This window comes from Ambystoma mexicanum, chromosome 3p (genome assembly GCF_040938575.1).
Source record: "Ambystoma mexicanum isolate Mex_15411 chromosome 3p, UKY_AmexF1_1, whole genome shotgun sequence".
Taxonomy (NCBI): domain Eukaryota; kingdom Metazoa; phylum Chordata; class Amphibia; order Caudata; family Ambystomatidae; genus Ambystoma; species Ambystoma mexicanum.
Genome location: NC_090925.1, coordinates 317,234,701 through 317,257,037, shown reverse-complemented (window position 1 = coordinate 317,257,037; position 22,337 = coordinate 317,234,701). Strand labels below are relative to the sequence as shown.

At 45.9% G+C, this 22,337-nt stretch overlaps 1 protein-coding gene across 2 annotated transcripts in view; it reads left to right on the top strand.

Annotated features, from left to right (window-relative positions):
- DNAJC5 (DnaJ heat shock protein family (Hsp40) member C5) overlaps positions 1-22,337 on the top strand; it is a 427,552-nt gene that overhangs the window by 188,544 nt on the left and 216,671 nt on the right. For both annotated transcript variants that reach the window (XM_069650857.1, XM_069650859.1), the window contains one exon: positions 16,564-16,660. The gene's annotated coding sequence lies outside the window, so the exon portion shown is untranslated. The remainder of the gene's footprint in view (positions 1-16,563; positions 16,661-22,337) is intronic.

The window sequence follows — 22,337 nt, the reverse complement described above, 5'->3', positions numbered from 1 at the left end:
AGAGCGGGCCTCTAGCCTTGCTACCTTTTGCTCCAGATCTCTGACCGTCGTCTGTAGATCTCGGGTGTTCTCAACATTTTCCTGCAGGGCAACCTCAGTCTCCGTAACTCTTTCCGTTAGGTTGCGGGCGTCCTGCCGCATGAGCTGCATATCTGACTTCACCTCTTCAAGCCGTCCCTCGAGTGATGTGCGGAGGGCAGCTATTGCTTGGAGGACTTGCGTGTGTTTGAGGTCCTCCTCTTGTTGTGGCGGATCGTCAGGGAATTCTCGATCTTGTTGTGATGACTGCCTTTGGGGTCTGACTGTCGTAAAGGAGTCCATCGTGACTAGTTTCGGCTTGGTCCTGGGGGGAGACATCTCCTGGTTTGAGGTCTATAAGTGCAACCCCCTGCAGAGATCTGTCGACGACCCCTGTATCAAGCGTTTTGTGTGGGCTACAAGGGAGCTATTGGCCCAGGGATCCCACCCTAGTTTTTCGGTTGTTTCCGGCAGCTGGTGTCTGCACAATTAGGTTTCAAAATCTTGACCAGTGGCTGTGGGCTCAGGTTGTGTGGGGAGCCTTGTTCTGGAAGTCGCTGTGGTGCCAACAGGTCCCGGGCTGCGCCTCCGATGAGCTGCCGGCAGGCTGATGTCGTCCCGCCACCTATGGGTCAGGCTCCCAGGGGCTCCCAGTCACTGTAGTAGTCGCCCTTCTCCCTCTCGGGCCTTAGTGCCGTGAGTGGGTTCCTTCCGCTGGGGACTGCCTCCCACGAGTCTTCTCGCATATCAGGCAGCCTCTAGGGCGACCGCAGCCCCACGGGTCCAGGCCAGTCCTCCTCGCGGGAGCCGGTGATGGGCCCCTGGGCCGACCGAGCTTTGCTCCCTCAGGCCGCTGGGGGACCGTATGAGGCGTTTTCAGGTGGTCCCGTTAGGGAGCGTCGTGAGGAGGGACCCAGTCCCGCTTTTTGCGTTAGTGAGGGGCCCGCCGCCTTCTGTACTGTTCCCCGTAACTCGCTCAAGTGCAGGCTGTGAGCGTGAACAGTCTCACCTTCACGCCGCCGAGACTGCTACGTGCTCCCAGTTCCAGCGTCCGCGGCGGACACGACCTCCTCCTGACCGCGCCCATGCAGCGGTTCCTCCTACTTCCGCGGCAGTCACCGGCGCCGGTCTCCCCCGTCGAGTATCCACCAGCGGGGCAGGGAACAGGTTCTTCCGCAGCGGCCACCCCAGCTGCAGCGGTCCGCAAGATGGCCCAGGGGGCCGAGGCTGGCTTTAACCTACTCCGCGGCGGGCGCCGCCATCTTGGAGTCCCAGGGGGCTCGGCTTCGAGCTTCCCGTTTTCCGTCGTCCACACTCCGATTCAGCTCAATATTGTCGCCGGGTGTTGGCAATCGGTTCCCCCACGATATTCTGGCCTCAGGTCGTGTCGTAGACCTTAATTCAGCGAAAGTAAAGCATTAGATTCAGGATCACGGACGGAGCTCCGTGGAGGTCTGTCTTTACGGCATGCGTGCTGGCCACGCCCCGACATTTATTATTTCTATAATATACTATGTATTTGTATATACTGTGAATTATGTACTTACTTGAAATGGTAGAGATCTATATATCTAACCTAATTAAAGTATATATTGTTCAGTATGTCCGTGTGGTGTATTTTCTAGTGATAAGTGTATAGACTAATTGTACCTTTTTGTCTCCGTCTGCTACCCTTACCTGAGCATTAAGCCTTGTTGCTCTGTCCACGTTACAAAAGAGATTTTGTAACACCGATCTTCTCAAGTGTGTTAGGCACCCGATTTATGGTCCGTGATTGTAGGTCCCTCAGACTGTTGTTCAAAAACTGCCTTAGCAGCCGAGTTTGTCAGGATTTGGCTAGATGGTCCTCCGTTATTTACCTTTCTTTGGTGCACCATATATCCCTTTCTTTGGTAGGCCTTGGAGATGGTGTGGTTACTGGAACCTTCTCTCCCCTGCCCCTCTCTGAGTGTTGGGGTATAAAAACAACTGTCTCTGGGATTATGAATAGAATAAAGGATGTGAGGAGAGGGCTCTGTTTTGATAGCTCCTTCTTGCCCCCCTCGCTCTTTGCCCCCTCACTCTGTTCTTTCTCTTTCGCTCTCTCTTTGCCCCCCTATCTCCCTTTGTCCTCCCATGCCTCTCTTTGCTCCCGCTCATTTCTCTCTTTGCCATATCTTTGATCTCTCTCCTTTTCCTCTTTGCCCCCATCTCTCGCTTTGCTCTCTCTCTCCTTTCTCTTTGCTCTCTTGTTTTATCTGTAGTACTCCAAGAAGGCCCCTCTGCTTTCCAAAACTCCCATCATGGCTGATGAGCCTGAATAATCAACAGAAAAAAAACGCAAAGAAAAGAATCTCCAAGCTTCTGTGCCTATTCCACAGCTACTTCTGCACACAGTCTTGTCAAAAGTGAAATCCCCACCGGTAGCCACTGGATTTATGACTGTGACTTCCACACTGGACTTTCCGCCAAGCGGCTGGTAAGCTCCCCAGCAGTTTGGCCTCGGTTTACCCCATTTGCACCACATTACAGAGAGCAGGAGTCTGCCTGCATCAGTGTTCCAAACACGCTTCATGAGCATAACCTTGCTTTATCACAGACATTACTAGGGAAGTAATTCTATTACTGGTGACCAGGCCGGTGGCAGGGTAATTTTGAGCATCTACTTTAGAAGTGTTGTCTTCCATTGAGTCACTGCCATCCGCTCCCTCGTTGGTCCCAGTTTCTTCTACAGATGTTCCTAGACACGCCATTGGAGCACAATGATGACACCACTCCTATGGATCTCTCCATTGATGACTATACACCTGATGATGAATCTTCCTTGTCTTCCCGTATGCTAGGAATCAGAGTATATGGAGGTTCAAGTACCGGAACCCTTATTGGTGGAATCTGGTGTCCTGTTAGCTGTTTGAAGCCAGTCTGTCATTTTTCAGTCAGATGTTCTGAAATAGGCGCACATGCTTTGGGAAGCTCCCTTTTACGATGCCACCATCACATTCAAGACTCCTTGCTAAGTTCTGCTTGTTGGCTGTTGAGAAACCTTGTTTGGCCTCCCATCCTCCAACACAGCCCACTAGTCTCGGCTGTAATGCAGCAACACATCTTCCTCTTCTTAGTCCTGCTGACAAGGACAAGAAGGTTCCAAGACAGTATGGGGAACAAGCCTGACTCTGTTTATTGCACCGGCAGCAGACTAACTTTAATGCTTTCCTGCCACCAGTAACTTGCACCAGTGAAAGGATTGTGGCTTATTGGTCCTCTTTTCTTCTGGAGGCTATTTTAAAGGTTGAAAGACCTAAGATCTGTGGGTTGCCACGTCACAGAAAGACTGTTGAGAGGAGGATTAAAGGGACCAATTCCTATCAAGAGTCAGGGAAGCCAAACCTTTGGTTATGGACATTCTGGAGGGTGCGGCGGGTCACGCTGGCACTACCTTTAGAGTCCTGTGCCTAGGCTCAACTATGCATGGGTCTGCGTGGCTGAAGTCTGTTTTTTCAGGAAGCCCAAGATAAAGTAAAATCTCTCCCCTTTGATGCGATTCAGTTGTCTCATACTTCGAAAGACAAACCACTTCTAACAGAAAAAAGGGCTTTGCAGTCAGTGTTTTTATTGCCCCTCTAAGGCATCGTCCTCCTCGAATGGTTGGTCGGACTACTCTAAAACATTCTCTGGATTCAGAGGTTTCCAGTTGCAGCAGGTGGAAGAGACAGAAGGGACAGTTCATCCACTTCCTTCTCATTCCAGGCTAGAAAGAAGCAATGCTTGGCCAAATGATTCTGCCCCAGCCTCTGATGGAAAGAAAAAATGGTGGCCCACAACTCAAGGAGCACCCCTGACTAGTAGGGGCAGGGTGCCCATTCATATGCTTTGGAACTGATAACACTGGACTCCTGGACTTAATCACTGATAGAGAGGGTTATCCCTCCCTTTTCCTTAGCTTTCCACCATCCTTCCTTCCCCTTCCTAACATTTTTCAGCAAATCTCCTGGCGGAGGTCAAGATACTTCTCCCTGGAAGCCATAGAAATGGTGCTGATGCGAGGAAATGAGGAGGGATTCTATAACAGATTCTTAACCGCCCTAAGAAGACAAAAAACAGATCTGAGTTAATCTCAAACTTTCAGATTTCAATACTTTTGACCCACGGAAAGAGTTCAGGATGGTGACCACTGCTCATAGCCTTATAGGTGTGCGACAGGTGGATTGGCCATGAGATCTAGACCTTAAGGTCGTGTCGGCGGTGATGGCGTATCTAAGAAAGCCGGGGATTTGCATTTACCCTTACATAGATGACTGGCTGATCTGGGGAAAAGTCGGCAGAGGATACCTTTTCGTCCCTCAAAGGATGGAGGATTCTTCATCCCTCCCCACAATCGCTGAACTTGAAAGCATGGTACCTAAGGACAGGTTCCAAGGCCATCTGGGCTCGTCTGATGAAAACATGCAAATCCTACAAGTGGCGCAGAAGCATTCCATAAGGGCACAGTAAAAAAGCAAGTGGCTTAGGTTTTGCTTTGGTCTCTCGAAAGGCAGCAGAATCATCTGTCCGCATCGCTGGATGATGTCCTCACGTTTATCACCCATCTGGCTGAGTCGGGCAATAAGCCTGACACTTGCAGAACATCTCTGCCAGCACTGGGTGCCTTACCTCCGCATGAATGACCAATGCTTTTACATCGGGAACCCAGTGATAAAGCAGCACTTTGGGGGTCTGTCGTCTGTTTCCTGTAACCAAATATCCCCATCCGAAGTGGGATTTGAATGTTGTTCTGACGGCATTGTACCACAAACTGTTCGAGCCAGTGGCATCCGTGGACATCGGGCTGGTGTCCTGGAAGACTGTTTTGATGGCTATAACATCGGCCAGGAGATTCGGTGAAATACAGGCCTTAGCGGCAGGCAAATCATTTTCTATATTCCATCGAGATAAGGTGCTGCTACACACGCACCCATCCTTTCTGCCTAAGATTGTTTCATTATTTCACATCAATCAGGAAATTCGTTTTCTGGTATTTTTTCCAAATTAATCATCTGAGTCTGAGAGAATCCACCACGTACTGGATGTCCGCAGGGCTCTAAACCTCTACCTGGATAGGAGCAGGGAATTCCACAAATCTCTTCTGCTCTTTGTGACTTTTGGCAGAGCCAATAAGGGCGCCTCTGCGTCTAAAGCAAAAAGTGACAGATGGATTCTGGCAGCGATGTTCTTCCATACAGAAAAAGCCCCACAAGTGTCTTTCCGCTCATCTAGACTGGGCAAAAAGCAGCCTCAGTAGCTTTTCAAAAGCATGTCCCTTGGTACGTTATCGCGAAAGCCGCAACTTTGGCTTGACCGTGTGCCTTTTGCAAGCACTATTGCCTGGACATGAGCTCAAGAGCAGATGCTCAGTTTGGGTAAGCAGTGTTGAACTTCTTCACTTAGGGTTACAAATAAAACCTTCCATCCCTTGGGAGACGTGCTATAGAATCTCCCAGAAGTATGGAGGAAAAGCGACAGGATGTAGGAGTAAGAAAAGGTTACTCACTGTAGTGACTAATGTGAGCCTAGTCCCCTTTCCTCCATGCAATCTCCCCTCGTCTCCCTAAAAATGTCCTCCTCTTCGGTAACATCCTGACCTAGGCTGGACGAAAAGGACTGAATGTGAGGCCCGGAGGCGGGGTTTGGGGAGGCGGAGTCTGTAGTTAAGTATGCTCTCGGTCCGGTGACACACAAAAATGGACCGAACATTTAGTTATTATTATTTTTTTTTGTATGGTGCTATTAAAAGATCTGGTCCTGTCCCGATGGACGGGATACCCACAAGTATGAAGGAAATGGGATTATGGACCAGGAGTACAGTAGTCACCATGACTGTGCAATCTGCAGCATCCAAGGTCTCTGCAAGGAAATCAAAACACGTCTGTTTATGGGAATGCGCCTCATACTCAAACATCATTGCCCTTCAGACACTGAACTGTCCACCAGGCTCTTCTCCCGCCAGGAATATGCCATATATGTACCTTGTCGCACATTCCTGTAACCTGTTCCAAATTGCCATTTATTTACTATCCTTAATTTGAATTTGAGTACTCACTATGCCTCACATTCCTGTAACTTGCTATGCCTAATGTAACCAGTAAGCAATGCCGTATCATGTAAACAAGCCACCCTGATGTAACAGCGCATCAGTGCCCCTGGGCTGCAAGTGCACTTTATAAATAGGAATAAATACAATAAATGAGGTCTCATCCCCAACAATGTGGTTCACTGCATCCTAAAAGCATACAAGCTGAATGGGCTCCTGCCTTGTGCATGCAGACCCTTACATCTTGTGAAATTAAACAGACATGTTCTCTTGAAGACCTCTGCAAGGAACAACCTTGGCTAATTCTATGGCCTACTACAAGCACACGCCTGGATGCCAGTTGAACATCTGATGCTCTTTGGGCAGGCATTCCTTTAAAACCTCTTTGGGTAAAAAAAAGAATAGGCAGGCACAAGCTTATTTGTTATAACTATGCTAGTTCTTAAATGTTGGATACCATCCTCCCCAATGTTATTGGTTCTTTGTATTCACCCATGGGTATGGAGGCAAGGGGACGGAGTGTAGGAGTAAAGAAGCATTAATCACCATAGTGACCGTGTGTTCCTAGTCCACTTTCCTCCATATGGCTGGTGCACCTTACTCCTGAAAGTGGCATAGCCGTAGTCTTTGCTGTGAAAGGGACTGGCGGTTGTAGGCACGTGCATGGGCATGGGTAGATTCTGCATTTGGAAGTGCACATGCACATTAGCGACTTATCTTTTTCTGTATGAATGTGCTGCACCACATAATGCTCCGGGCCAGAATCTGTGGCACGAGATTACCCCTAAGCATGGACGAAAGGGGACTATCTACAGGAATACAGTATCCACTATGGTGAGTAACAGATCCTATTTGTATACTTTCTTATTTTCGAATTCCTCCTGATTTTCTACCGCTCATATTCATATACATACAATTCTGAGGCTTGTGGATCTGGTTAGAATCACATGCTTTGTATAGGCCGACATCTAGTGGTAGGTGCATGACTTGTTTTCGAAGTTTGAAAAGGGATGTTGACTGGGCGTGTTTGTAATACTATCCCTAGTGTGACGTGTACCCATGGTCCTTCACGTGTCGAGGTCCATCAGATTGTTTATTTTTCACCATTGGGGTTGGTCGCTATAACGTCTAGTTCGTAGCTTTAGCTACTTTGATATTGGTAAAGCCAATCGTTCTACTTCTCACGCTCTCAACAGACGCTTCTTTGACACAAGTTTAGACGAGCGGTTTCATCTACCATCAACTGAAGACTGCAACAGACTCTTCAACTTCTCGACGATTGGCTGTGGCCTACATAAGGCTTTGTCCTTGCAGTAGGGATATCGCGCGGGATCAAAATTACATGCCTCTCTTAGAGAATGCCTCTTCTCACTTTCTCAATTACCTACATTTGTTTAGCTGCCTTTGTATTTAAATTTCAATATGGAAAGGACTCCATTTAAATTTGGTCCTCCTTGTAATGACATTTTTTTTCATGGAAAGACACTCATTGAGTTTTGCCACTATCTTGAGCCCATGACCATTCTGAACAGCCTTGTGTAAACTCTTTCAGCCCAAGACGCTCAAGGAGAGACACACCAAACTATGGGCAGCCTACGCTATGCTGGCCATATCCAGTTCACCCGCTGGTGCTGTTACATCGGATGAGGACCAAGGCAGCTACGTTTTTGCTTTGGACACCAAAGACTTCCACAAGGAGTCGGTGGGAGATGTGTCAGTCCCCATCCCGGGAAGGATGGGACAGCGATCTGCTGTGGGGACAACACCTGCTGACGGGGGCACATATGCACATAGGCACATAAACTCGCATCTCCTGGCTGGTGTTCACCAGATCTGTCAGAAAAAGGCCACACAGCGACTGGAGATGCGCCATCTTCTGATTGTGTCAGTAGCCCGCTGTGATTTCGCACTCGTGTCCAGTGAATGGCATTCACAAGAACAGATGGTGATTTTATTTATTTATTTGGTTTTGTATAGTGCCGGGCAGCACTCGGGCATCGTAGCGCTTGTTACAGTAGGCGTGTTGGTTACATGGTTTAGAAGCATACAAGTTACAGTAATGAGAGATTACAAGTTCCTTACAAGGGTTACAGTGGAACAATGTGAGGAAGTTCAGGTGGTAATGCAAAGTACTTAATTGAACAGTTTAGTTTTAAGCATTCTTCTGAAAACAGTATGATTTTTCATTTCTCAGAGCTGTGGGGAGGGCGTTCCAGTTTTTTGGTGCTAGGTGTTGGAAACTGGCACCGCCCGCTTTGTATCTTCTGAAGGATGGGACATAGATCTGGTTGGTGAGGTGAGATCTAGTGGGTCTGGACGATGTGCAGGGGGGGGTGATCCTTTCGGATAAGTAAGGGGGGGCATTGAATGAGAGGCACTTGTGTGTAATAGCTAATGTTTTGAAGAGAATGCCCTCTTTGACTGGGAGCCAGTGTGCGTCTTTCCTTTCTTGGGATATATGTTCCCTTTTGGGGATACTTAGTGCGGCTCTAAGGGCATTGTTTTGTGTCACTTGTAGTTTGTGTGTGTTTTTGGCGGAGGTGCCCAGGAAGAGAGCGTTGCAGTAGTCGCGTTTGGTACCGACGGTGGCCCTGGCGATGGATAGGCAGTTCTGTATTGGGTGGAAGGGTTTGACTGCGTTCATGGTTTTAGTGGTGAGTGCTGCAGACGAGGCTATGGCAGTGTTTTTACTGCTGAGGAAACTGTGATGGTGGTGGTGTCGACGGTGAATGAGTTATATTGTGGTGATAGTTTGTTTAGCGTTTCTTTAGTGCCTACTACAAGGATCACCGTCTTGTCTCCGTTAAGACAGAGACCATTGGCTGCCATCCAGGTTTGGATTGCAGTGCAGATGTTGGTTAGGGTGGCTGCATCTTGTTCATAAGTGCCGGTGAGAGGGATTAAGAGTTGTGTGTCCTCAGCATAGTTGGTGTATGCTATGTTGCGATTGTCTAAGTCATTAAACAGAGAAAGGGTGAATTTGTTGAGTGGGTGCTGTACAGGAGCCTTGTGGTACACCAGTGTATAGTGGTGGGTGGAGCAGTGGCCAAGTCGGAGAACACTTTCATGAGTCTTCCACAGAGGAAGCAGTCAATCCAGGCTGTGGCTTCTGGAGAGAAGTGGGCATAGTTTTGTAGTTGCTTGCCTAAGATCTTGTGGTTGACTAGGTCGAAAGCAGCAGACAGATCTAATAGGAGGAGTGCAGGTTTGCCTTTGTCCATGACATCTCTGCGTTGTATTTTTTGTATTTTTAATTCTAGTAGAGCAGATTCTGTTCTGTGACCTGGACAGAATCCCGATTGCCTTTTGCCTAGTATTTTATTTTCTTCTAGGAATTGTTGTATTTGTGTGTATGCTACCTTATCCAGAATCTTGAGCAGAAATGGTACGGTGGTGATGGGCCTGTAGTTGGTGGCTATTTCGGGGTCTAGTGTGGGTTTCTTCAGTAGTGGACATACCCATGCCTCTTTTAAGCAGTCAGGGACTGTATTAGTGTTTAAAGGAGGCATTGATGAATGTTTTGAGAAATGTAGCTAGGGTTTCAGTGCAGTCTTTGACTAATTTAGCCGGACATGCGTCACCTTTGCAGCTGGAAGGTTCGATTATTTTTTTTGTTTTCTTTTTTACTATTTCTATTACTTCAAGTGTGGTCACTTCCCTGAAGGAGAATGGTTTGATTTTAGGTGGGTTGGTCTTATTTTCAGGGCCGGGTGTGAGATTGATGATTTTGGAGAGGTTTTTGTGATGTACTAGAATCTTATCCTGCAGGAGCTCAATTTTATTAATTAAGACTGTTTGCACACTGGAGCACCATGCTACGTCTTTGGTGATTTCTAGTGATTTGGTGGCTGGGATGGAAAGTTCTCTGTAGATGGCGAATAGTTCTTTAGATTCGGAGGTGGCGTTGGTAATTCTGTTGTATGAGGAGGATTCAGAGGTTATGTCTTTTTTGTAGCTAGCGGCAATGGATTTATAGTCCGATAGCGTAGCATCCTGTGGGGAGGCTAGCCATTTTTTTTAAGGCTCTCAGTTTTTTAGTTCGGAGTTCCTAGAGTTCAGTAGTGAACCAAGTGTTGTTGTGTTCTAACTTTTTAGCTTTTTTGTTCTGGAGAGGAGCGATGGCTTCAATGGCTGATTCCATAATGGAGTTGTATGTTGCTGCAAGTACATAGGGGTCTGTGGAGATGGGGAGAAGGATGGGTGGTGTGTCTAGGATGGGGACGATGTTTTCTTTGGTAAGGTTACAGGCACTTCTAGCTAGGGCCTGAGGGATGGGTAGGAGAGTTTTGGGTTTGTTGGTGCAGGTGGGAATAAAGAAGTGGATGAGGTGGTGATCTGACCAAGGAATAGGTGTGTTGGAGCTGAGATCTATATTGCAGTTATGGTCAGCTAACCAGTCGAGGGTGCGACCTTTGCAGTGTGTGGGTGTGAGGTTTCTTTGCTGGAACCCAAGCTCAGGAAGTGCTTGGGCTAATGCTTTGACTGGTTTGTCTTAGGGATCGTTGAGGCCCAGATTGAGGTCACCTAGGAGGAGTGTTTTGGAGGATGTTTTGAGATTGTCACTTAGGAGACGCATGAGATTTTCGTGAAAGTCGGCTATAGGCCATGGAGGGCGGTATACAAGGTGGACGGTGATAGTGGTGTTGGCTGAGGTAGCGATCTCAACTGTGAGGCAGTCAGTGTTCTCCCCGAGGTATGAGGTAGTTTCTTTTATAGTCGAGGAATCTTTTACTATGAGGGTTACGCCTCCACCTTTGGTCATGGCTCTCTTGTCTGTAGATTGAATGCCCTTGTGGGAGTGCTAGCGAGATGGCTGGTCCAGCGGCTTCATGTAGCCAGGACTCAGTAATGGCCAAGATATCAAGGTTCAGATTGGTTATGAGGTCGTAGATTGCTGTGGCATGTGCTGGAAGAGATCTGGCATTAATGAGTGCACATTGTAGGTGGGGGGGGTTCAATTGGTTTGAGAGGTTGTTTTTTTTTTTTGGTAGGGGAGGTGGTGCCTGTGATTGATGTGATGTTGAATTGTGTGGGTTGGGGCCGGGTTTTGATAATATATTTGTTTGTTATAGTTGTGGCGCTAGTGGTGATCTTGTTGTGTGGCAGGGGGTGCGATGTAGTTTGAGGTAGTGGAGAGGTGTCTTAACCTGTGATGTGGCTGTGGGCTTGAGAGGGATTGTGGGGTGGGCATTGCGTGAGCGTAGCCTGAGGAGCTTGTTTCTACTATTGACTGGTCTGGGGCGTGTGGTGGGTGTGGTGATCATGCTTTGGGTGTTGCATTGTGTGTAGGGTAGAGTAAAGAAGGAAGGGAGAAATGGTGTAGGCGCGATGTATGGTAGTTGTGTGGTTGTGGTGTTATCCATGTTGTGTAATAGGAGTCAATGGTGATGTGTCTGTGTGGATCTGTGCGCGGGCATGGAGGTGTGCAGAGTGGTTGGAAGTGTGTAGCGTGAGGGGAACAGTGGCTTTGTGGATGGGGAGGGTGGTGTAGAGCTAACTAGGTGGGGTGAGGCGCATACTATGTGGTTTGGATAATGTTCTACTGTAGTACATACATTAATACATTGGAGGACACATTAGTCAAAGATAGGGCCTATACAGTTACTAGCATGATGGAGCAGGGAAAAAGCTGAACATGTACAACAGTTTAAAAACAGGTTTGAAATTACCGATTTCTAGCAAGCTATACTGTACAAACAGGTGATTAGTGGTGTACTTGTTTCATGCGCGAGCATGCTATGTATAGTTTGGACAATTGATATTAAGGCAACAGTGCAGTTTGGCAAGAAAGGCAGATAAAGGCGCAGTTAGTATTTGTAGTCAATGCAAGTTGAAATACGTTACAAGTAGTGGTTCTACTGTATAGGGGGCGAGGAGAGCATTTTGAACATTGCATAGGATAGAGACAACAAGAATGTTTGTGAAGTATCAGACTAAGAGTCTGGTCTTACCCCTGTAGTGGCTGGTGCGGCTGGGTGGTTATGAGCCCTGGATAGGCTAGAGGGATAATAGTTCGTTTAGGCGTGATTGTTCTGGTGTCGATTGCTTTACATAAATCTATGCCTGAACATATGTCATGTCTGTCGGAAAAAAAACTACAAAACACAGGGAATAGCCGATAGAAACCTCTCTGGAACACCCCGGGGATACCCTCTCGTCCACACCAGTTACAAGTGTTGCAGTAACACCCTCTACACAGACCTCCCCAGAGTACACAAATGTTACTGCTCCTCTATCTCTACAGAAAAAGGGACCTGCTCTTGACCTAAAGGCTATTGGACCAAAGCACGTTTCGAGGAAACTTTGGACAACGTTGCCTACTTTGTAACCCCTATGGAGCTCTACCCTGTTAGACAGAAGACATTACATTTACAGGAAGGGGAACCTTTACCTAAATCTCCTAGGTTACACACTTCTCACACATCACCTACTTGTACCGTAACAGACCACTCACAACATGATGTATATTTCCTGATGATCTTCATCATGATGATCAAGGGGATGATCCTAATTAAGGGGGATGATGACCAAGGGACATGGTATGATGATCCTAGTGATCGTATGACCCAGATGCTACTATTTTAGTCTCCTGATGTCTCTCACAAACCTTGAACCACATCCCGCCCGACAACAAGCTGTTTAATGATTTGCTCACAAGGGCAGCTGGTAATTTTAAAATACAAACTCAACATTCTGTTCAGGAGACAGACTTTGTGGACAATATTTCAAACGAAAAAACACCAGTTAGCCATTCTATACCTTCACTTCATTTTTTTTCTTTTTTTTAGAGAAGAGGGCGGTCGGATTGGGATTTGTTCCAGGGCGAGTCCTAGAAGTCAAAAATGTTGGTTTTAGCTGTCTGCACGCTAGGGTTCAGTATATTGTGACGGTAACAATAAATATGATCTCTTACCTTTTATCTGAGCCTAATGAGCAGTGCGCTAGCTATACTGGTTTCTACTTTCTTTCTATATTTATAGAAGACCGTACCCCATATCAATTTCAATTAGCTTTTTATTGAATCATCAATTGTCTTCATTGATTAGTCACCATACAGTATATAGAGTAAATTTCCAAATTTTCATGAAATGCTGGTTAATTCACAAGTCACCATATGTCTTTCATCCTTTTTGTTAGTTCATTATCATCATCATCAATTGTATCTTCATTGATTTTGGAGCAGTGGTCAAATCTTTGCAGGCTTTTCAACACCAGCTGACGGGGAAGACCAGTCTAGTCCTGACAAACAGCATTGCAGCCATGTACTATATAAACTCTCCAAGTCTGTCCAAACTAGCCCAGAACATCTGGAATTGGGTACCCAAAAGCAATATGTTCCTGTTTCAACATGTTCTGGGGAACACAACTGTCTGGCAGACATTCTAATCAGAACATGCAACTTCCTTCATAGCATGAATGGCCGCTACATGCAGACATTCCACACGGGGTCTTCAAGGACCGGGACCATCCAAACATAGATCTCTTAGCAACACAAGAGAACGCACAATGCCAAGACTATGCATCCAGATTATTTTTTTTGGTTTTTATACAGCGCACAAAACTTGGAGGTATCAAGGCGCTTTAGCTTAAGGATATGGTTACAGTAAGTGCAGGTATCTTAGTTACATATGCGGGCAGGCAGGCAATGGACCGGGAAAAGTGCAAAAATACGTACTTTGGAAAGCTTGCCTATTATTAAAGGGAACTGCATCATAGTACAAAACGGGGCATAGCAGATACAGAACAACATACTTGGGAGAGCTCGCCTCTTGTTGTGGGAAACTGCATCATGGTACATAAAGGGAGATGGCAGGTAAAAAGAATATACATTGGAGAGCTCACCTCTTTTTGTGGGGAACTGCATCATAGTACATGAAAGGGCATAGTAGGTACAAAGATTATACTTGGGAAGCACGCCTATTCTTATAGGGGTTGTATCATAGTACAAGTGGATACAAGGCAGGTACATTCCCAAACAGGGTGCAATGGGAACGCACTGTGCATGAATTGGTCAGGGATATTTGGGTATGTCGCCCCCTTCACCTCTAACACTACTTCTAAACAAGATAATCTGCAAAATGCACCAGGAGCATGTGAACATGATCCTAATAACACCAATGTGGGCACGTCAAACTTGGTACTCGCGCCCATTGACGATGTCTCTTTGCCCACTGGTCAAACTAACGTGCTCTTACAAAATGCTATCCCAACATCAGGGGTCAACGCTGCATCCTTGTCCACAAATAATGAATTTGGAGGTTGGCTCCTGAAGTCATAGAATTTGGACACCTGAACCTGCCCCAAAGATGTATGGACATCTTAAAAGAGGCACGCAAGCCCAATTCAAGACACTCCTATTTCAACAAATGGAAACGCTTTGTTTTGTCGTGCAGAACACGCAGCACCAACCCCATTGACTGCTCACCTTCACATATAGTACACTATCTGCCTTATCTAATGGATTCAGGTTTCGTTTTTAATTCGCTTAGAGTTCATGTGGCAGCACTTTTTAGCATATACCACATCTGAGAGTAAAATCTCATGGTGGAATGTTTCAGTGGTGAAAGCATTTATGGAGGGGGTTAAGAGACTGTACCTTCCAATTACCTATACTATACCAGGTTGGTATCTTAATATTGTCCTGAAACTCATGGGGAACCCCTTTGAGAGAATGCATAAAGCCAGTCTTAAACATCTCACTTATAAGTCTGCTTTTCTCGTTGCCATCACCTCAATTAGGAGGGTCAACGAACTGCAAGCGCTTAGTTCAAGATCCGTTTATTATTTACAAATACTAAGTTGTGTTATGTACACATCCACGTTTCTCTACTAAATGTATTTTAAACTTCCTTATCAATTCATTGTACTTCCTACTTTCTTTCAAAATTCTAAAAATTCAGCAGAAAGAAGCCTCCATACACTAGACGTCAGGAGGGCAGTGATGCATTACCTAGACAAAACCAAACTGTTGAGGAAAATGGATAAAATCTTTGTTTCCCTTGCCACAGGAAGAGAAGGGAATCATGTCTCGATGTCGGCTATGTCAAAATGGATTGTCATATGCATCCAAACCTGTTGTTCAATGTCCAAGAGAACATTACCATTCACGCCCAGAGCGCACTCGACTCCAGTTACTGGGTTTCGTTGCAAATGTGCCCTTAGATGCTACTTCCAAGGCAGCTACTTGGAGTTCAATTCACACCTTCACACAGCATTACTGCTTAGATGCACATTCAAGGGGTGATTCACATCCTACAACCCACCAACTTCTTAAAGTACTGCCTGCTACTCTATGCAAAGCATGTGCTCCCAAGCAGATCCACAATCCTCAGAAGGCATACATTACGTAATCATATTTCTGATGCTTGTATCTGCTTAGATTCACATGCGCCCTCCCCTTCCTCCCCTCTTGGAATTGAAGGTACAAGAACATCTTTCCTTACCTTTCTGTACTCCAGCATACACTGCATGCTCCCTCATGTCAGAAACAAAACAATCGGAGGGACCTCGATGCATGGAGGACCATGTGTACAGTACACGTCACTAGGCATAGTATTACAAGCACGCCCGGTCGACATCCCTTTTTGAACTTCGAAAACAAGTTGTGGAATACTACGCACCTACCGCTAGATGTCGGCATATGCAAAGAATATGAATCTAAGCAGATACAAGCATCAGAAATACGATCACGGTAAGTAAAGTATGATATACAGTGCCTTATTCACAGAGACCTTTTCGAAGGTATTGAGCCATTACAAAATGCTTCTGTGAATCGGGCCCATAATATATACACACGCACATTACCCCTTACTCTCATCTTTAAATTCTTTACTGCACTCTCCTCCGATTTGCGAATTCCCACTCTCCATTTAAGGAGTGTCTCTGTCTTCTGCTGTCTTTTCTTCTATCGGCTCCCCTGGCCTTACACCACCCCTGTATGTTTCTTCCCCAAGGATCTGGAGAGGGGGTGAAATCGGCCATCACCGCCCCCAGCCCCTGTGTCTTCCTATCAGCCTCTTATCCACTATCATTTCCTTTCTTGAATTTGAATAGGTCATGTTTTGCTCTGGCTGTCAGAACAAACAAATAATGTCATTGCCATTGATTCTAAACATGAGATGTCTTTTCCTGGACCCCAAAAAGGAAGGGGCACAGATTCGGTTTAGGAGGATTGATTGATCCAACTTCTTGCTAGCAAAGAAACTGTGCTGGGACATTTGAAAGACTCTGCTTCCCTCGGACCTTAACATTATTGTGAAATACTCTTCCCACAGTGTTACGCAAATAGTAGACATTTTGGTTTTGAATACCTTGATTCTCTCTAGAAAGCCCACTGTTAATTTTGCTGTTTTTCAGGTAAATACAGGATGTTTGTCCTGCCACTTGTTAAGCACTTTAAAGTGGCCTTGCAAGCATGTAACCCTCAATATACTTTGTATTGTGCATACCAATTGCTCCCTGCTGTTACTTACTCTGCCCTTCTGCTTTTTTCTTTCCAGGAGGACATTGTTCTGTGCCCTCTGAAACTAACTCTGCTCCTCCAGACCCACCTTGGTTTCCGAGGATCGGATCTACTGTTCAAGCAAACATTTCAAAGTAAGAACTCTGGCATAGTCTTCTGATTTTATTTATAGGGTACCTATTGTAAATGCCTGCTTACAAAAGCTTTTGGGGTGTAAGACTGGTTGGCCCGACAAACAAATCTGATCTTGTATATTAATACTTTTTAGACATTTCTTTGGTTGTGCAGCACTTAAACAGTACATCGAAGGCTGTGCAATGTCACTTCTGCCTGTCTAGATTTCACCAGCCTTGGTTTAGCTTACACTAGTCCGTACCCCTTGTATGAATGCTAATTTCTTAAAGGCTGACTTGGGTCTTCAGGCTCGTGGGATGCTGGAATCATCCATGAAAACATTTCATGGGGTCTTCAATACCCACGGTGGGTAGATCTGTGCTCGCAATATATTTGTTAAATCATACGCCAGTAAACCTTTTTCTTGACCCAAAAGTTAAGAATGTTGGAGGCCCTGAGGTTGCATCAGATGGTTTTGTGTGACTGAAAGATTTGTTTGACCATTAGCCGGATAAGACCTTCCTTTGAATACTGTGAAAGAAAAAGCATGTGGAAAACTCTTTAAAAATGATGCCGCTAGATACAGATTGCATTTATACAAGTTGTCATTTGTTCCGATACTTAGAAGGTAATTAGTTACCGTCCAAAGTTCTGTTAGTTAATTTTTCTGTCTGTTTGGGTTTGATTCAGTTCCCGATATGATTTACCTGGTTTAAAATCTCTACCGCCAGTTGCTCTAGAACTGAAGTGAATTGTATGAATCCATCCTTTAGCTCTCACACTGTTGACTTGGTCTGTTTGGCTCCCTCTTGAGTATTAAGAATGTTTTTCAATTTTCCAAATGGCATGGTTCTGTTTCTGCTTTGTCCTAGCACAGCTGAGGGACTTCAGACTTCCTCCAGACTCCATCTTCTACTACAGACAAGTGCTTTCTGGCTCTCGTTTTGTTGGCCCTTGGGGCTGGGCACTTGATGACAAAGATGGAAGAAATACTCATGCCAATGTTGCTCAGGCTCTCTGGGCACTTGGCACCATGGGGGAAGAAAGAGACCCACAAACAGGTCCCTGCCCTAAACCCACTTTTCTATGAACCAGCATTCTGAAATGGCCCTTTCTAATTGATTGTGGCCACCCATGGATTCCTGATCTTGGATATTAGTTCCTGCCGTTAGCAGATCTCTGAAATGTTTTTCCCAGCAGAGGGTGCAGTGTGGCTTGGTGTCGGATCTTCTGCGCTGACGTCTTTCAGGTCAGGACGGGACATCAATATAAATGGCATGCATGGCGGCCAGTTACCTCGGTTCCTTTTTGCCCAGCACAATTCACGGGAACACACGTCTTCGACACCTCCGAAAACTTCACTGACACACTTGACAGAATCTTTACAAAATCATTGACTGTCGACTCTGAAACCTTCTGGGTTTAAAAAATGTGATTGTGACCCCAAAATGAACCTGACCGACAGTCTCAATTTGTCTGTGGCGCCTTGGTGCCAACCATGTCGTGGCTGATTGTGTCTCATCCCAGAGCATGACATCTAAAGCTTCAAAGGAGGCGGCATCTGAATTGGCACTCAGACGCTCAATGTCAAGTTTTCCCAGTATGACACCATCGAAGTATCGATCCGACATGGGCAAAGACTGCACAATGGAAAAATTGCCACAGAGGGTGAAAGAACGGTCTACAATTCTCCAGAAGAGATCTCACTCAAGGAGCAACTCCCGACGTTCATCTTCGTCCTTGAAGAGCAGAAAAAGGCATTTGTCCACAGATTCCTCGCCTGACAGGTGTGCTTTTTTTCAAAGACTGCTTGGGTGCAAAAGTAGGAAGATTTACATAAAAAAATTATACATGTCTTCAAAAAAGCTGCCTGCCAGTTTCCTCCTTTTTATAATGAGACTGTCTAACCACCACGCAAAAAAAGCCAGCAGGGCCTAGGAGCCTGGGAGCAGTTACAGCTTCGGCCAGGATTCGAGCTCTCAATGCCATCTATTATATCGGCATATCCCAAAAGGGGAGATGAAATATAGGTACATGAATATCATGGACGATGGCAAGGAGGCAATGTGTCAAGCCCTCCCATCAAGCACAGCTGATTGTGTCGGAAGGACTGTAGCTGGGAGTTACTTTAAGATTTGACTGGCTGACCAAATCTGGTTTTGCATAAGATGTGTAGACAAAACTGCTTCACATGCTCTTTGATGGGTCCCACGTGTTTGGCCCAAAAAAGCCTGGAGAAGTTCCAGGCTTCCAAGGCTGCTTCAAAATCTTAGGTTGCAGTGGTATGACAGCCCGCTCTGTCTTCTCCCCAGCCTCAGTGGCTTCCAGTAAGGCTCCAGCTGCAAAACCATTGCGTCCTAATATTACCAGAGACTTATGGGCATGCCAGGTAGTCTCTCAAGGATACTGCCTGTTTTTTATAAGACGCCCACCAGCCTTACCACCCCTTCCATCAGGCCTCCCTCTGTTCCAGACACATTGCTTCAGAAAGATGTTGCTTCTCTTCTGGCGAAGGGTATCGTAGGCCCAGCACCGTAGAGGAAAGGAAGAGGGTGTGGTACTCTTTATTTTTTGTCTCCCAAAGGACAGATGTCTGCGGCCCATCTTGGAACCTGAGATGCATGAAGTTCCTTGGGGAAGGACAAGTTCAAAATGGTAACACTCTTGCAGATCCTCCCGGCCCTGGAGATGAAGGATTGGTTAAGGTCACTCGATCTCAAGGATGCTTACTTTCATGTGCCAATCCATCTAAGCACAGAAAAGTACCATAGGTTCGTCATAGGTGATGCCCATTGACAGTTCCAGGTTTTGCCTTTCGGGCTCCCCTCCACACCAAGGGTTTTCTCCAAGCTGTAGGATGTAGTAGCAGCCAGCCTCAGGAAGGGGGTAATTCACATGTTTCCCTACCTGGACCATTGGCTGATCATTGTGCAGTCGCTGAATCAAGTTCTGGACCATCTAGATCGCACCTGCTACCTCCTTCATAGACTATGCTTCACCCTGAACTTCAAGAAGTCTCAAGTTACACCCTCCCAATTGCTAAATTTCATTGGAGTGGTTCTGGACTCTCCCTCTAGCAGCACTTCCTACTGCTCACCCCCGTATTCCTCCCACCACTCCAAGAGGGGTCTCTGCACATCCAACCAGATTTCAAAACGCCCAATATCTGCCTATGGTTGCTCGGTCTCATGGCATCCTGCATTTTTCTAGTGCCAGAGGCCTGGTTGAAAATGAGATTGCTCCAGTGGGGCCCCCCTGATCTCAATGTTTACTACAGTTTTTGGGTAGCATGATCAACTTAAAGCCAGTCCTAAAGTCGCGCAGGATCTCTTGTGGTGGACTCCCAGGGAGAATGTGATGACGGGAGAACCGTTTTGACAACCATGGCTGGAAGCAACCATGGAGATGGAGGGGTTGCTGAAAGGCTGGGGTGCTCCTCGGGACCAACTGATGGTGAGAGGACTATGGTCCCAGGCAGAGTCAAAATTACATATATACCTGTTGCTGTCGAGGGGGGCAGATTCGCGCTGATAGCCTTGCCCTCCATACAGGGGAAAACAGTCATGATGGACAACACAGTGACCATGCATTACATGAGCAAGAGAGGCATTGTATGCTCGCTTCCCCTTTGCAGAGAGGTGATGCAGCTCTGGTTTTGGGTATTGGAGAACATCACCCTGTCAGTGATTCACCTAGCTAGGATGTAGAACACAAGAGTGGGCTCCCGCGAATAGCTGTGCCAGGAAGTCCTTATGGAGATGTTTATCCTTTTGGGAACCCTACCAGTTGGACTTGTTTGGATTTAGTGTGAACAGTAAGTGTGATCTTGGGATTTCCAACTTCAGTAAGCATTCCCACCGATTCCTGGCATCCTTCAAGTGATCAGGAGGTTGAAGAGGTACGGAGCAACAATGATCCCAATTGCCCCAGATTGGGCCAACGGGACCTGGTACCCTGACCGTCTGGACATGGCCATCTGTCCTCCACGGTGTCATTCCCAGAGACCAGACCTTCTATCGCAGGAGAGGCATGGTCCTTCACCCGAGCATAAATGCGCTCAACATGCCCACCTGGCTTATGAGTACACGGATTGTGACCTAATGAATATTAAATGAAGGTGTTGCTTTCGGCTGGGAGGGAAGTAGCAAAGGCTCTGTACTGCTGCCTTTAGAAAAAAATTTTGTTGCAGCTGGTGCACAAACCATGATAATGTTGAGCGCTTTTTGCGCGGCATTTCTACGGTGTTGTAATTCCTTTTACACCTAACAAAACAAAGTCTCCAGGAGGCCACTGTCAAAGGCTATCTGGCAGTGCTGTCCCTTAAGCACACACCCAAGCAGGGATCGTAATTCATGATCCCCTTAAAGAAAATGTTTAAAAGGTCCAGCAAACCTTTTCCCTGACTCCTTTTGTGGTGACCATGTGGGATTTGAATTTGGTGTGGACATTCTTATGGCTTCACACTGTGAGCCAATGCATTTGTACCCATTGAGGCTCCTCACGTGGAAAACTGCCTTCTTGGTAGCACTATCTTCAGCACATAGGGTAAGCAAATTGCAGGCCTTGTCAACCTTCACAATCTTTTACAAAGATCTGGTGACATTCAGGGTACAATATCTAACAACAAGAGATAAGTGGAGTGGCTTATTGACGCCTGGATTCTACTCCAACACCAACATTATAGACAATATATAACTTTGGAATCCAGCCGTCTCTCCTATGTCACCTTTGTAATTTCATACAGGACCCGGTCCATGGACCAAATAGGTACTGAGTCACAAGATGATGAAAAAATCTTAATCAATTTATCAGTGTATCAAAAAACAATTATTCATAAACCTTCATCACAAAGTGTGTAAAATCTTGTGCACATTTCTTAAAAACCAACAATACAAAAAAAGTTAACCATGTAAATGCACCTTTAACACCCCAGAAAAACTACACTGCCTATACAAATCTAATCAAATACAATTTGTGACAGATGCTATCCCTAATAATGTGCAAAACAAAGCATTGGTAGGTAGCATCCTGGAATCCTTTCATCAGGAGTTATTCCAAAAATAGTCTTATATGAGTCTAAGTGATTTTCTACCCCGTATATATGCTACTAGGGTGAACACAACAACTTAATTAATTATCTGGCACCACCACTATTTATGGTGCTTTACACAACCCACCATGTTTCGTTCATAGGTTAATTAGCATCACTTCTAGAACTTCATCAGGAGACCAAAGTGCCCTGTCAACACATCTTCTATTTCAATAGTTTGCTATCGACCAACATCAGTAGTTAAGTGGGCTGTCTGGAGCTGTTTCCCATTACACTACTTCAAACCTTGATGTGGAGTGGACCACCAAGAAACAAAGGTACATAGAGAGAGAAAGAAAGAAATACCAGAACAGTCATCAGAAAACTCATAGAATGCTATATGCTGTCCATTTACCTACGCTATCATTGACCTCAGTAAAACTTACCACTAGCCACAAGAATTCACTGTAAATTGGTAACAGGGGAAGCGTCTTTTTTGTAGACGATGGAACACACTGGCCACACTGGGGAATAGAGTGGAGAGAAAAGAAAGATAAGAAAAGTAAGAAAAATCATATAGAAATAGTCCATTAAGTCAAACAATCATCTTGGCACAAGTGAATCCTAGGACTCAAACCGCCTAAGTGCTTTAATCAAGTTAAAGTCGG